A 14,346-nucleotide genomic window follows, 5' to 3' on the forward strand; every position below is an offset into this window, starting at 1 on the left:
GACAATGATTTAATGATATTAAGTCTTCCTTGGCATTCGATTGCCAGTTTCTTAATATGTTCTTTCCAATTTAGATGTTGGTCGAATGTCATTCCTAAAAATTTTACAGTATTTTTCCGAACTAACGAATTGTTATATAGTGAGAGTGAAGGGTGATTAGGGCAGCTTTTCTTTGAGAATAATATAAATTGTGTTTTTTCTGTAGAAAATTGAAACCCACAACTTTGCGACCATTTCTCTAGTTGATGTAAGAACGTTTGTAGCATATTCGTGATGTTTTCCATATTTTGACTTCTCGCATAGATAACAAGGTCGTCTGCGTATAAGAGACCTTTCAGTGGTAAGTTCATATTGGTTAGTACATCATTTATTGCTACTAAAAAAAGTGTAGGGCTTAACACTGATCCTTGTGGAATACCATTCTCTAGTTTTGTTTTTGGTGATAGCATACCATTAGTTTTAAGTTGGAATGATCTATTGGAAAGGAAATTGTTAATGAACGCTAGGCAGTGTCCCCTGATATTTAAATTATGTAGTTTCTTGACTATTAGGTGTTTCCAAGTGACATCATAGGCTCCCCCGATGTCAGAAAATATAGCGACGCATTTTTGATTGACAGCAAAAGCTTCAAGTATGTCATTTTCTAATGCTAAAATATTGTCTATTGTTGATCGATTTCTACGAAAACCACTTTGATTTGGAATGATTAGGTTTCGATTCTCAAGAGTCCATAAAAGCCTTTTATTTACAATTTTTTCCATTAATTTACCCATAGCACATGTCAAAGATATTGGTCTATATGCATTTGGATTACTTTTTGGATTGTTTGGTTTTAAAATTGGTATAATAATAGATTCTGACCATTTTGGTGGAAGTTTATGTTGAGTCCAGATTAAATTAAATAACCTTAGTAAGTACTGGTGAGCGTTCGTAGGTAAATTTTTTATAAATTTTACCGGAATATCATCAGGTCCCGCTGCCGAATCTTTAAATGAGTTAAGGGCTTCGTTGTATTCTTCCATTAAAAAAGGAGAGTTTATAGGACTTTTATCTATCTCATCGAAGTTAATTAGATTACGTTCTTCATGTTGCTTAAGTGTAATAAAGCTCTGGTTATACTGGGTATTACTAGATTTGTGTTTATAAGTGTTAGCCATTTCTTCTGCGATTTCGTTGTCGGAGGTAATAACCTTATCTTGAATATTTAGTGAGTTGATTTTTAAATTTAAACTTTTTCCCGATATTCGTTTTATCTTCTTCCATATGTCACTCATAGGAGTAGAGCTGTTTATTTTAGAAACATAATCAATCCAGGATTGACGTTTAGCTGTCTTTATTGTCAATCTAGTTATGGCTCGAGTTCTCTTATATTCTAGTTGGTTTTCAAGTGATTTATTTCTTTTATATTTATTAAAGGCAGTTTTACTTTCTCTAATGACCTTTTTACAAGACTCGTTCCACCATGGAACTGGTGTTGAATGTTTCGTTGGAGCTGTTTTACCGATTGAGTTTTCAGCTGCCTTAATAATTATTTGGGTCAAATTGTCTAGACATTCTTCGACATTAATTATTGTTGTCGAGCACTTGTTTATATATGATTCTATCTGTTGGGCGAAATGCTTCCAATCGGCTTTATCTATTTTCCATTTGGGAGAGAAATGGGTTGTGCGTTTAAGTTGATTGTTTTCTATAATTAATGGATAATGGTCACTGTTGTATGTGTACTGCATTGGATACCAAGACAAATGTGGGTAAAGATCACTGTCACATATTGTTAGATCAAGTGGTGTAGCTTCTCCAGTTCTTATATTAAATCTAGTCGGGCTTCCGTCATTTAAGAGAGACAAATTAAGATGATCTATAATTTCTTCAATGGCGGTACCCCGTTGATCTTTATATGCGGATCCCCAGATGTGATTATATGCGTTTAGGTCACCCAAAATGATTCGAGGAGTAGGAATTTGTTTAAAAAGATCCTCTAGTTCGTTGCTGGAAATTACTGCTCCAGGAGGTAGATATATGTTGCAAATGTTTATATTAGTTTTCCCAATAACGGTGACAGCAATGGCCTCTAAGTTAGTATTTAGAGGTATTCTTATCGAGTCATATGAATTATTAATTAAAATTGATACACCGCCACTAGCAATGTTTTGGTTAAGTCTTATTTGATTATGACAAACATAGTTTCTTAAGATTATATTTTGATTTGGTTTAAAATTGGTCTCTTGTAAACATACAAAATCTGGATTTTGTTCTGAAAGAATGATCTGTAGCATGGGTAAATTATTGAAATAGCCATTTATATTCCACTGTATTAATTTATTAAATTCCATTTTAATTTATTAAATTTATTTATTGATTTGTTTGTGAGGAGTCACTTTCTGTATCGGATACTAGGTCCTGTGGGATTTGCATCTGTAAGTGTTTTAGAAGAATTTTCCTTAATTTGGTATTTCGGGTCTTTGTAGATCTGTCTTGAGTATAGGGATATATTTTGTTTAACATATCGATGAGAGCTGTAAAGTTATCTGTATAATTTTCAACGGAAATAAGTGGATCGGGTGAACTCTTTATGTTTTCGAATAGGTCTGTTATCTGAACATAGCTTAGAACAAATGGTGGCGACTGCTGGTTTATGAATGCTTCTAGAGATTTTCCTTTATTTTGTTTTTTCTTTTTCTTGGGATTAAGTGCTATTTCTGCTGGATTGGTAAACATCGGTTTATCAGTGGTGTCATTAGGGGGCGGGGGAGGACTTAAGGTATCGTCAATCGTTCTTTTTGAACTATTTTGTGAAGACTCAATATTCATATGTAAGGTAGTTGATTCGCTCTCAGTTTCTTTGGGGTTCAGTTGATTGTTTGTAGTTGGGGTAGCTGATTGAATTGAAACAGATGCTGGTGTGATGGTTGATATTTCTGGAGGATTTAATATTGGGTTTTTTTCTGCTGTGGTTGGAGCAATAGGATTTGGTTTTGGATTGATAGGTTCTGGTATGCTGGTTGATATTTCTGGAGGAGTGAATGTTGGGATGTTTTCTACCGAGGTCGAAGCGATAGGATTTGAGTTTGGATTGATAGGGTTTTTGCAGTTAGTTGCCGTATGACCATTTTGTTTACAGTTGTAACATGTCAAGTTGCCACTCGATAAGAATATTCTGTATGAAGTATTATCGTAGTTGATTAAAAACGATTCTGGAATTGTGAGGTCTGTTGGGCTGATAAAGATTTGCCTTCTGTAACTCATTATATGACTAAATTCAGGTAACGGTGCACCAATTTTTAAAAATGGACATTGTAGATTGAATAACAAGTCCCATGGACTCGAGTTCTTTAATTAATACATCATGAGGAATTGATGGACAAACATTAGAGAGAATAATTCTTTCGGAAGGAGTTATATACCTTCGAGCTTGTATAATCTGATTATTAACCACAATGTTGCCGTTATTTTCAGTCATGAATTTTTCTACGATATTTTCAGATGAAAAATACAAACATATTCTATTGTTTGATAATCTAGAGCAGAATAGAATATTTTTTGGATGTATGATTTTTCCCAGCGGGAGGAGGTAATCTTGTATTTTCGCATCTTCAATGGAATTAAAAATGATTGCCTGGCGCTTAGAGGGATGTTTTTGTTGAATAAGGGCGGTAGAGTAACTTCTTGGTGTAGAATTATCCATTTGAGAATTTCCTGGTAAATTTATTTCACCGCTTTGTGACATCTTAATCGATTTTTAAACATTTCTAAGTACGGACCTGTCCCCGGCTGGGAAAAAAGCCGAGTGGACACACAGGTCGATGGTAATTAAATGTTTTTGTTTAACGTCAAGCAGATTTCGATATAAAAATTTACAATAATGTTAAATACTAATTAGATGTTTTCTGTGGAAATTACAGTAAAACTGTACTTACAAATTTGGAAAGTTGAGATTCAATTGATCACTAATAATTTCATCAAATTTGGTTAAATTTTGAAAACTTATTCTCACTTAATTTGAACTATTTTGTAGAGCCAAAATAAACACACCGTTCCGACATACAGTCAGGATCGGCGAATATCAATGATTGTTGTCCCTTGTTGCAGGAGTTTTTTATCTCCAATGAAGTTAATATCTCTTGCAATATTAAATCTATTTTTGCGGATCACTTATCAGAGCTTATCAAATGGTTCGAAAAATACTGTCAAACTGATAATATCGACCAGTTTGCATGGATTCAAGATCCATTTAGAGCGGAAGCTCTTTCTGAATTTACTTCTTTAGAAGAAGAAAATCTCATTGATTTGGCTTGCGACAATACGTTGAAGACAAAGTTTGGCTGCACGGAACTAACTGATTTTTGGATATCAGTAAAAGATGAATATCCGCTGCTGAGTGGTAAAGCTCTGCGCATCTTAATTCCATTTGCAACATCCTATTTGTGCGAAGCTGGGTTTTGGGCGGTCGCGGTAATAAAAAGTAAATACCGTGCAAAAATTAGCGTGGAACAAGAAATGAGGGTAGCTGTGTCCAGTTTGATTCCGAGATTTGAAAAGTTGTGTAATGAACAAGAACAAGCTTATTTATCCCATTAATTACTGTAATTATTTTTTCAATAAATTGTTTGTGAATTTAAAGTATGTTTCATTATTATTAAATTAACCTAACCATATCAACTGCAACAGAAACCGTATTAACTACAGTTAAAGTTAGACGTTAAATCAATATTTTGACTCAGGGAGCCGCGGAAAAATTCTAGTTTATTAAGTGCGCCGCGAACTAATAAACTTTGGGAACCACTGATATAATGAATTAATTTTCATAACACATTATGTTCAAAATATGCACCATGGCGTTGTAAACAAGCTTCATAACGTTTCTGAAGATCACTAAACATATTTAAGAAAAGTGGTTGCTGCAAATGTTGAAAATAAGTTATTATTCTTTGCCGTAGTTTTCAACAGTTTTGGGGTATGATAAATATTTCACCATACCCCAAAGTAGGCATCAGGTGGTGTTTAATTCGGTGAATAAGGCGGATAATAGACTGTTGCGTCATCCTGTTGAAACCACTGCTTACGGAATCCTAAATTACGCGCACAACAGAAGGTCTTTCTCTGACCAAAGTTGTCATAATATTATGTCTGTACTTTCCGCTCTTGATTGACAGTAACTGGCTGCTCATTCTGGTGTTCAACAAAATAAGGAACAATTATCCCATGACCAGACACAGCAACGGAAACAGTTACTGGAGCAATGTGAAGAGGCTCTTTTGCAATTGAATCAGGAGGTTCAAACCCAAGGAATCCATTTGTTTGTCGGTAACCGTTGAGGTTACCAAAGCTGTGCTGTTCACAACCCTTTTAGAACACACTTTTAAGAAGGCAGATCTGAACGAAAATGGTATCGATATAAATGGAGAGAAGCTCAGTCATTTGAGATTCGCAGATGACATCGTCCTTATAGCCGATCGTATGAATGATGCAATAATTATGTTGAACAAGTTATATCAGGCTTTCTTAGAGGTCGGACTAAAGACTAATATCAACAAGACGCAAATAATGACTAATCTGGTGCTAAATCGTAATATGTTTGATGATGAAATGGATATTGAGCAGACTGTATCTTGTAAGTACTTGGGACATAAAGTTCGGTTGGGAAGAGATAACTAGACGTGCGAGCTCCCACGTCGTATGGGATTAGCCTGGGCAGCGTTTGGTAGACTGAGCTATCATATGCCTGAAAAGGAAAATCTTTGCCAGTGTGTATTGCCTGTACTCACTTATGAAGCGGAAACATTAACACTCACAAAAAAGTAGTTAACAAGATTCGCATAACTCAGAGGGCTATGGAGCGCCAGATGTTGGGTGTATCCCTGAGGGATCGAATCCCAAACGAAGAAATACGTCGTAGAACAAAAGCAACGGACGCCGTCGAAAGAATCGCGTCGCTCAAGTGGAATTGGGCAGGACACGTCGCCAGATTGTCAGACAACCGATGGACAAAACGTATTGTCGAGTGAAGACCACGAGAAGAAGCACTACGGAGCAGAGGACGACCACCAACCAGATGGGCTGACGATCTGAAGCGTATTAGCGGCAACTGGATGCAAGCCGCACAAAACATAGAAAGATGGAAAGAGCTGAGGGAGACCTATGTCCAGCAGTGGACGAGTACGGGTTGATGATGATAAACCGTTGAGGTGAATGTGACCTTCGTCAGAAAATAATACGTTTCTTAAAAAATCGGGATCTTACTACACTAAGCTCAGCACACGTCCACAGTAAATTTCTCTTTCATATTCGCAACATTTATTCGTTGTCCCATTTGAATTCAGTACACAAAGCGGCCAATAGATTTGAACATTCGACGTGTAGATTTTTCACTTATATTCACTTTACGTGCTGTTCGCACAAGACTTCTTTGCGGAGAGTGGATAATTTGGTTAAACAGGCGCCCTTCATTAGCTTTGGTACAAACTGTTCTTCGACGACTTGAAGTGCCTTTACGTTTACATTATGCACTACCAGTGCGATGAAATTTATTAACAACCACTAGAAGTACAACTTTACTAGGGGACGCCTTATTAAAATGTTGTTGATATATTTCTAACACTTCTTGTTTTAAACATGGGCGATTATTCCGTCCAACTCCGTATGAGCGGAAATATAATATTCTACTAAAAAAAGAGTGTGTTTATTTATGTGTGTTTAAATAAATATACTTAACAGTTTATTTGCATTTTATTTAAATATGAAACTAACTTTCTTACCTACCACTTTCAAACAATTTTTATTAAAACAATACCAAAAATAAAAAAAAGAATATGAATCGTCCGGGATTTGAACCCGGGAACTCTCGATCTCTGGCCCAATGCTCTACCAACCAAGCTATCAAGCTCCGTCTACGTAACGTTTCGGATATAATTACACATCACGGTGACAAATATATCAAGTGAATATAAAAATGTTTTAATAAATATTTTATTATCTTACTCCCGAGGAAGACAAATCCAAAGACACAAAAATTATAATAAATAAAACACTTACTAAAAATACTAATATATTCTTATCATGACATATTTGCGCTGATACATACATAACTTGAAAGATTAGCAACGAACTACATATTTTCTGTGTGCGCACGCGCCCAGAATTATAAAATTTCTCTCTCAATCGTAAAGAAATATAACTTCTAAAAATTTTCTTCGGTAGAAAGAACCATAATGACAAATATTTAACAAACAATTGAAGAAAAATCTTCTGTGTAAAAGGTATACTTCTTATTTAAAATATTTTAAGGTATCTATGTTTTAATTTTAAGGTTTATTTTAGAAGGCACATTTTATTTTTTTTTTTGACCTTTAACTACCCGCGCATCAAGTTATAGCATAACTACACGCGTGGCGTACTTTATACGCCACAAGAAAATACACTTAAAAACAGCGGATTTGTTTTTTGAAAAAATACACTTACTAGTTGTGTGTTATAAACCTTATTCGGCATCAGCGAATACTTGGAGTTCCTTACCAGTAAGTCAATTGGGATTTTTAACTGGAATCTGATTCCAAAATAAATAATATTACTAATAAGAAATTTTTGAAATCTGATTTTATACATGTAAAAAAGTATTGTTTATAAATAAAAATATATTTTGTGCCATAATCACTAAAAAACAATTGAAAGATGTACTTATATCACTACTTTATTATTAAAATCGTGGCCTATATTGTTCACCACCGGAAACAATGAATAATAAACTGTAATTTTTTTTTATTTAAATTTATGTGTCTCGGCAGCGATGGCCATTGACACAAACAATATTGGTTATACAATAATTAATTACAATAAGGACTTAAAACTAATTATTATAACAGTTAATTTCTAAATTTTAAATAACAGTAGGTAAAAATTATGAAGAAAATAAAATTAAATATAAAATCATTGGATACTATAGAGACGTACAAATAATTATGAAATTGCTTCGGTCTTCTTGGAATACTTTGGACGTTGTTTAGTCATAGTAGCAATTGCATATGAACTAGTAAGATTACTGGAAGAATTGGGTCCAGACATGGTGATGCTAACAGTGGGGAAACATTGATTTAAATTGTTACTCATGTAGTCAAAAGTAACTTGAATTTGTTTACATGTATTACGCTTTGGATGTCTCGAAATAAGTGATAACCTTGGATACATCACTGCAATACTGGTTGCCTAACCGTTGGCGTCCATTGGGACGGCGACGGGATAGCAACAGTGTGATAGCTATTGATAGTTTGACACTGAATTTGTTTAAGTTGGAAGATTATTAACCCATCAAGGACGGAGTTTAAAAATTTTTGAAATTAGAATAATTTTAAACAAATTTATTAAGTAAATTATTAGTTATGCATAAAACAACAAGAAATAATTATGTATTTTATTTATTTTTCTTAAAACAGTATGTTGCCATATGGCAACGCTAGTCTCCTGTAGGATCAAAAAATAATCACATGCCAAAAAATATGAATTTATTTTAATTAGTTACAAAAGAAAATTTTAAATTAAAATCGTGTGTGAAAATTAACGTTGCAGCTTATACATAGTCCAACCTTGCATTTAGTACCTACACATTGTGCGCATGATGGATTTGCAGTTTTCAGCGGCACATCTCTTTTTTTTTCCATCAGGGATATTTGTTAATAAATGTCCTATATTGTCAAAACGCACGTCATCGGAAACTCTGCTAAACGATCTACTGGAGATACTTAAACTTGGACGACCTCCCTGCCTTGCCAGATTCTGTACCCTTGACAAATATGTTTTCACAATATCTCGCTTGAACTAAAGCTGCGTCATAGTATCACCTGATTTTCTTTTTAAATTCCAACTGTTTTGCACTGAACAATCAATTAACCAAGTAAAACGCACCACCACCATTTTTTTCCACGAATTCCTATATGATATCTGGATATGTTTTCATCCATAAGATCAGTGCCTCCCATTGCGGAATTATATTTTGCAATAACTTGAGGTCTGCCTATCTGTATGTTCTTTTTATCGGCCTGGGAATAGCGCTTTACTTTATTCACAGGTGAAACCCCATATAAGGTTGATGCGACGGTCACTATGCTGTTATCTGCCCACCTTACTAATATTATCCCGTTTTCCTGTTCAACTGCTAAATCAAACTCACCTCTTTTCTTTTTTTTCATCTTGGCTTTTGACATCAGAGGGCAATTTTTCGGTAGACGATTATCTCTAATGGTACCTGTAGTAGCATATCCCATTTGTTTTAGATGCCAAAGTAAACTGAAACCTGTAAAGAGATTGTCAAAGTACAGGGAATAGCGCAATTTTTGTTTGTCTTCGGGCAAATTTTTTAGCATGCAAATTAAAGGAGAAGCTGCTTTACCAAACACTGGGTGATATTAGGATTAATATTGGGATCAGTTCCTTGATATGGCATAAAATTTACTAAATAGCCAGATTTTTTGTTTAAACTCCAGACTTTATATCCAAACCTTATATGTTTGCCCCTAATAAATTGTTTGCATGAATGCTTTCCATAATACTTTATCATGGATTCATCGTAGCACAGTTCTTGTTCAGGAACATAATATTGCATAAACTTATCCTGTAACTTTTTAATTAGGGGTCGTAGTTTGGCAAATTTGTCACCAGGATTTAAATTGTCATTATCCGCACAGTGGAAGTACCGGAAAATAGTCAGAAATCTGTCTCTTCGCATGGCTTCTTTGACCAACATGTTACCCATATCTCCACAGGAGTCCCAATAAAATTTTTTACCAGGAAGAGTGTTGTAACCTGATTAGAATGGCAAGAATTAGAATGGCAAGAAAAACTTGCATTTCTTCAATACTGGTGTTGAGATCGAAAATATTTGTCTGTTTTGCACACCTTTCAGTTTCCGTTATCAAAAATTTTAATAAGTCATCGTCGAAAAATAGCTCGAACATTTCAGTAGGTGTTAAAGTTTTAAAGTTTTCATAAGTAGGTTGTGGAAAAGGTTTGATTGTCGCTTCAATATCGCCACGAATCCAAATGACTTTTGTCGAATCAACTTTTAAGTATTCTTCATTCTCGACACTTTCAAAATCTATCTCATCAAACAGATCATCTTTGATCCCCATTTGCTCTTCGTCTGTGTCATCCTTGCTAGAAAGAACAACCTCGGCCTGTGCGAGAAGTTGATTTCTTGACAAATTATCGACAAGTCCACCACCGTCTTCCTCGCCAGAGTCCTCATCTGTTAGATCACCCTCTGGAGGCTCAATGTAGATTTGGTTCACGTCTATGTCATCATCGTACTCAATTTGTAATGCCTCCTCAAGTGTGAAGCATTTTCTAAAAAAAAAAACAGTATAATATTACAAAAGTCAGTAATAGCGCGTCCTAGCGTTGCCATATGGCAACATTGATATTTAGGATGTAATATGACAAATAAAAACAAAAAGAATCAGTCTCACAATGTGAAGTATTTTAAACACGTTATTTTGACTTTATATTATATAAAAATCAAACACTTATAAGGAATTTTAATATTATTATTTTACTTACGCAAATCGAACGTCCATCTTGAAGTAACAATTTCACAAACGCTGTCAGAAACAACTGATTTACGAAACTAATTTTGGATTTAGCGACACCATTAATTAGACAACCAATTTAACAACGTTAACGTACTAACTAGTAGCGCCATCTCGATTTTTCGGTCTCAAATTTTCGTGTAAGAATTAATATTTTAAATAGTGTTTTGCGTTGCCATATGGCAACGCCAGTCTTTGATGGGTTAAGCAAAACATCTCTTACTGACTGAAGTTACAGCTTGTTCTTGATGATTAGCACGTAACACAATTGTTATTAGTCACTATTTGAGCGAAAACTAATTTTAATAACTAGTATTTACAGTAATAATTACAAAGGGCCCAGCCGGGTAAGATGATGAAAAGTGCCCCCAACTCGATTCGAATTCCATATAGGTCACCGTTTAGCATATATAGTGAAACAAACTTTCTGAAATTTTTAGCCCCCTAGGTGGTCATGTGACCCACCTAGAGCCTAATTAGGCTTTTTATCTTTTTATTTTTTATCTCAGCCGCATCGAGAACTAGCGAAAAATTTAAATAAATAATTTGTAAGATTTAAAAAGTTCTGTGCGAAAATTTTTTTTTTAATTTTTGGCGGGAAATTTAAATTTTAGAACGATTTTAAAATTTTAAATGAGTATAAAAAAATAACTAAGACATTCGTTTTCACGAAAAAAATATTAACGTGTATTTTTGCCTAATATTTCACCCTGAATTTTTTCAAATTTTTAAAATTGGTGAAACGCTCCTTCAAAAATAAAAAAACTCTTTTTTGGGTTTTTTTTGGGTTTTTTGATACAATTTTATACATATTTTTCAAAAAAGGTAAAACCGTCACTGGAACAGGTGAAAAATTTAAAAAGAATTGGGGTTTGCTTAATAAAAATTTTTTGTAACACCATCCTTTTTGAAGATACAGGGCGTTGAAGAAAACAAAATTTTACACATTTTTTACGATTTTGCCGAAACTACTGGCAACATTGTAATAAAACTTTAAAATGATAAATATAAAATTCTTAATTGTATGTCAAAAAATGCACAACAACTACTTCTTAAAACTCGCCAAATTTTATTAAAATGTTGCCAGTAGTTTCGGCAAAATCGTAAAAAATGTGTAAAATTTTGTTTTCTTCAACGCCCTGTATATTGAAAATGGATCGGATTACAAAAAATTTTGATTAAGCAAACCCCAATTATTTTTCAGTTTTTTACCTATTCTAGTGACGGTATTACCTTTTTTGAAAAATATGTATAAAATTGTATCAAAAAACGAAAAAAAAAACCGAAAAAATGCGGTTTTTTATTTTTAAGGTGCGTTTCACCAATTTTAAAAATTTGAAGAAATTCAGGGTGAAATATTATGCAAAAATACACGTTATATATTGTTTTTATGAAAACTAATATCTTAGTTATTTTTTTATACTCATTTAAAATTTTAAAATCGTTCTAAAATTTAAATTTCCCGCCAAAAATTAAAAAAAAAATTTTCGGACAGAACTTTTTAAAGCTTACAACTTTTTTATTTAAAGTTTTTCGCTAATTCTCGATGCGGCTGAGATAAAAAATAAAAATTTAAAAAGCCTAATTAGGCTCTAGGTGGGTCACATGACCACATAGGGGGCTAAAAATTTCAGAAAGTTAGTTTCACTATATATGCTAAACGGTGACTTATATGGAATTCGAATCGAGTTGGGGGCACTTTTTATCATCATACCCGGCTAGGCCCTTTCAGCAGCAATTTACAGATCGACACATACACGTTCTGACGTTAGTGTGACAGTAAAAAGAAAACTGTAAATTACTATCTGCCCAGAACGCCGATTATAACGAAACTAAAACCAATTGTAAAGAACATTTCAATGATAGGTTAGGTAGATAGACAAGGTCAAAAATTGGATTTTTAAATATGTGTATTTGCAGTAGAATTCTTATATCTGGCGTACAAAATACGCCAGCGCGTGTTAGTTAAAGGTTAAATAAATATACCTTTTAGACAGATGATTTTTCTTCAATTATTTGTAAGTAATGATGTACGTGTACAGCCAGCTACAGAAAATTTTTCCTTGTGGATTTGAAAGATCTTAAACTTTACGTAATGCCAAGTTGACAACTAATAACTACTACTATATGTCAGTTTATAACGTTTTTCGCCGTTTTCCGACTTCCAATCGCCACTTCGCCAGGTTGTTCCATAGGTCCTCTTCTATGTCGCTTCCTCTCAGCTCTTTATTTGTTCCTTCGCTCCAACTTTTTCTCGGTCTACCTCGTCTTCTCTTTCCTTATTATTGCCATTTTAATATTTCCTTTGGTATTCTTGTTCATCCGGAGTTCAAATGAGTAGTAATGCGCAATACAAGGTGTCGCTTGCTGATAACACCTCTAGCCACTCCTACTCAATTCCTATCCTCACCTCCAAGAAGTGTGACTTAATCACACGGGTGGACCCTGGTAAACCTGAGCAACCCTACCGGAGATTGGGTAACCAACCCCAGTGGAAAGTAGGGTCAGGGCCGACGAGGAAGGGAGAAATGGCCCTCCGAAAAGGGGATTGGGCGTAGGGCTAACAACCCTGTCCTAGAAAACACACATGTTACGAACGTTCAAGGAAAGAAAACCACCGGACTGATCAAACGACGACGACTGCGCGAGAAAAAGGTACACGATTTAAGAATTGCGACATGGAACATCCGATCCCTATATAGACCGGGAGCCCTCCAAAATCTGCTCGGTGAACTGAATAGATATATCATAGATATAACAGCTCTTCAGGAAATGAGATGGACCGGGATTGGCACCATCGACAAAAGACACCACATTATATTCTATAGTTGCGACTCTAAAGATCACGCACTAGGTACTGGCTTTGTTGTAAATAAAAAGGTTAAACACCTCATAAGAGACTTTCGTGCTATGAACCCTAGAATGTGTATCCTAAGACTAAGGGGAATTTTTTTTAACTATAGCATTTTAAATGTGCATGACCCTACAGAGGAAAAAGAAGACGATGTCAAAGAAAAATTCTATGAAGACCTAGAAGCTGCATACCATTCATGCCCAAAGAATGACATCAAAATTATTTATGGTGATCTCAACGCAGAAATAGGAAAAGAGCCACAATACCTACCAACGATAGGTAAGCACAGTTTCCATGAAGTATCCAATGACAATGGCATGAGACTAATAAATCTAGCAACTTCCCTTAACATGGTCATTGCCAGCACATGCTTCCAGCGAAAAAATATTCATAAGGGAACGTGGAGATCTCCATATGGGGTTACAGTAAACATGATCGATCATGTTATTATTGACTCTATACCAGCGGTTCTCAATGCGGTTCTCAATCTGTGGTACATGTACCACATTTAATTTTTTGAGGTGGTACTTCTTCTTCTTTAAGTACCGTGCCCAAATTTTTAGGCGTGGGTAGCTTCCATAACAATTTGCCGATATCGTTCTCGATCTTGTGCGGCATGTAACAATTGATCTGCTGATAAGCCAGTCCATTGACGAAGGTTTCGGAGCCATGAATATTTCTTTCGACCAATTCCTCTTTTTCCGTCGATCTTTCCATTGAGTATTAACTGCAGCATCCTGTATCTGCTACCTCTCATTATATGCCCCAGATATTCAAGTTTTCTCTTTTTTATCATCTTCATTAAGTCACCTTCGCCTTGACCTACTCTGTTTAAGACTTCTCTGTTTGAAATGCGTTGAACCCAAGATATTCTGAGCATTCTACGATACGACCACATCTCAAAGGCTTCTAATTTGT

This window comes from Diabrotica virgifera, chromosome 8 (genome assembly GCF_917563875.1).
Source record: "Diabrotica virgifera virgifera chromosome 8, PGI_DIABVI_V3a".
Taxonomy (NCBI): Eukaryota; Metazoa; Arthropoda; class Insecta; order Coleoptera; family Chrysomelidae; genus Diabrotica; species Diabrotica virgifera.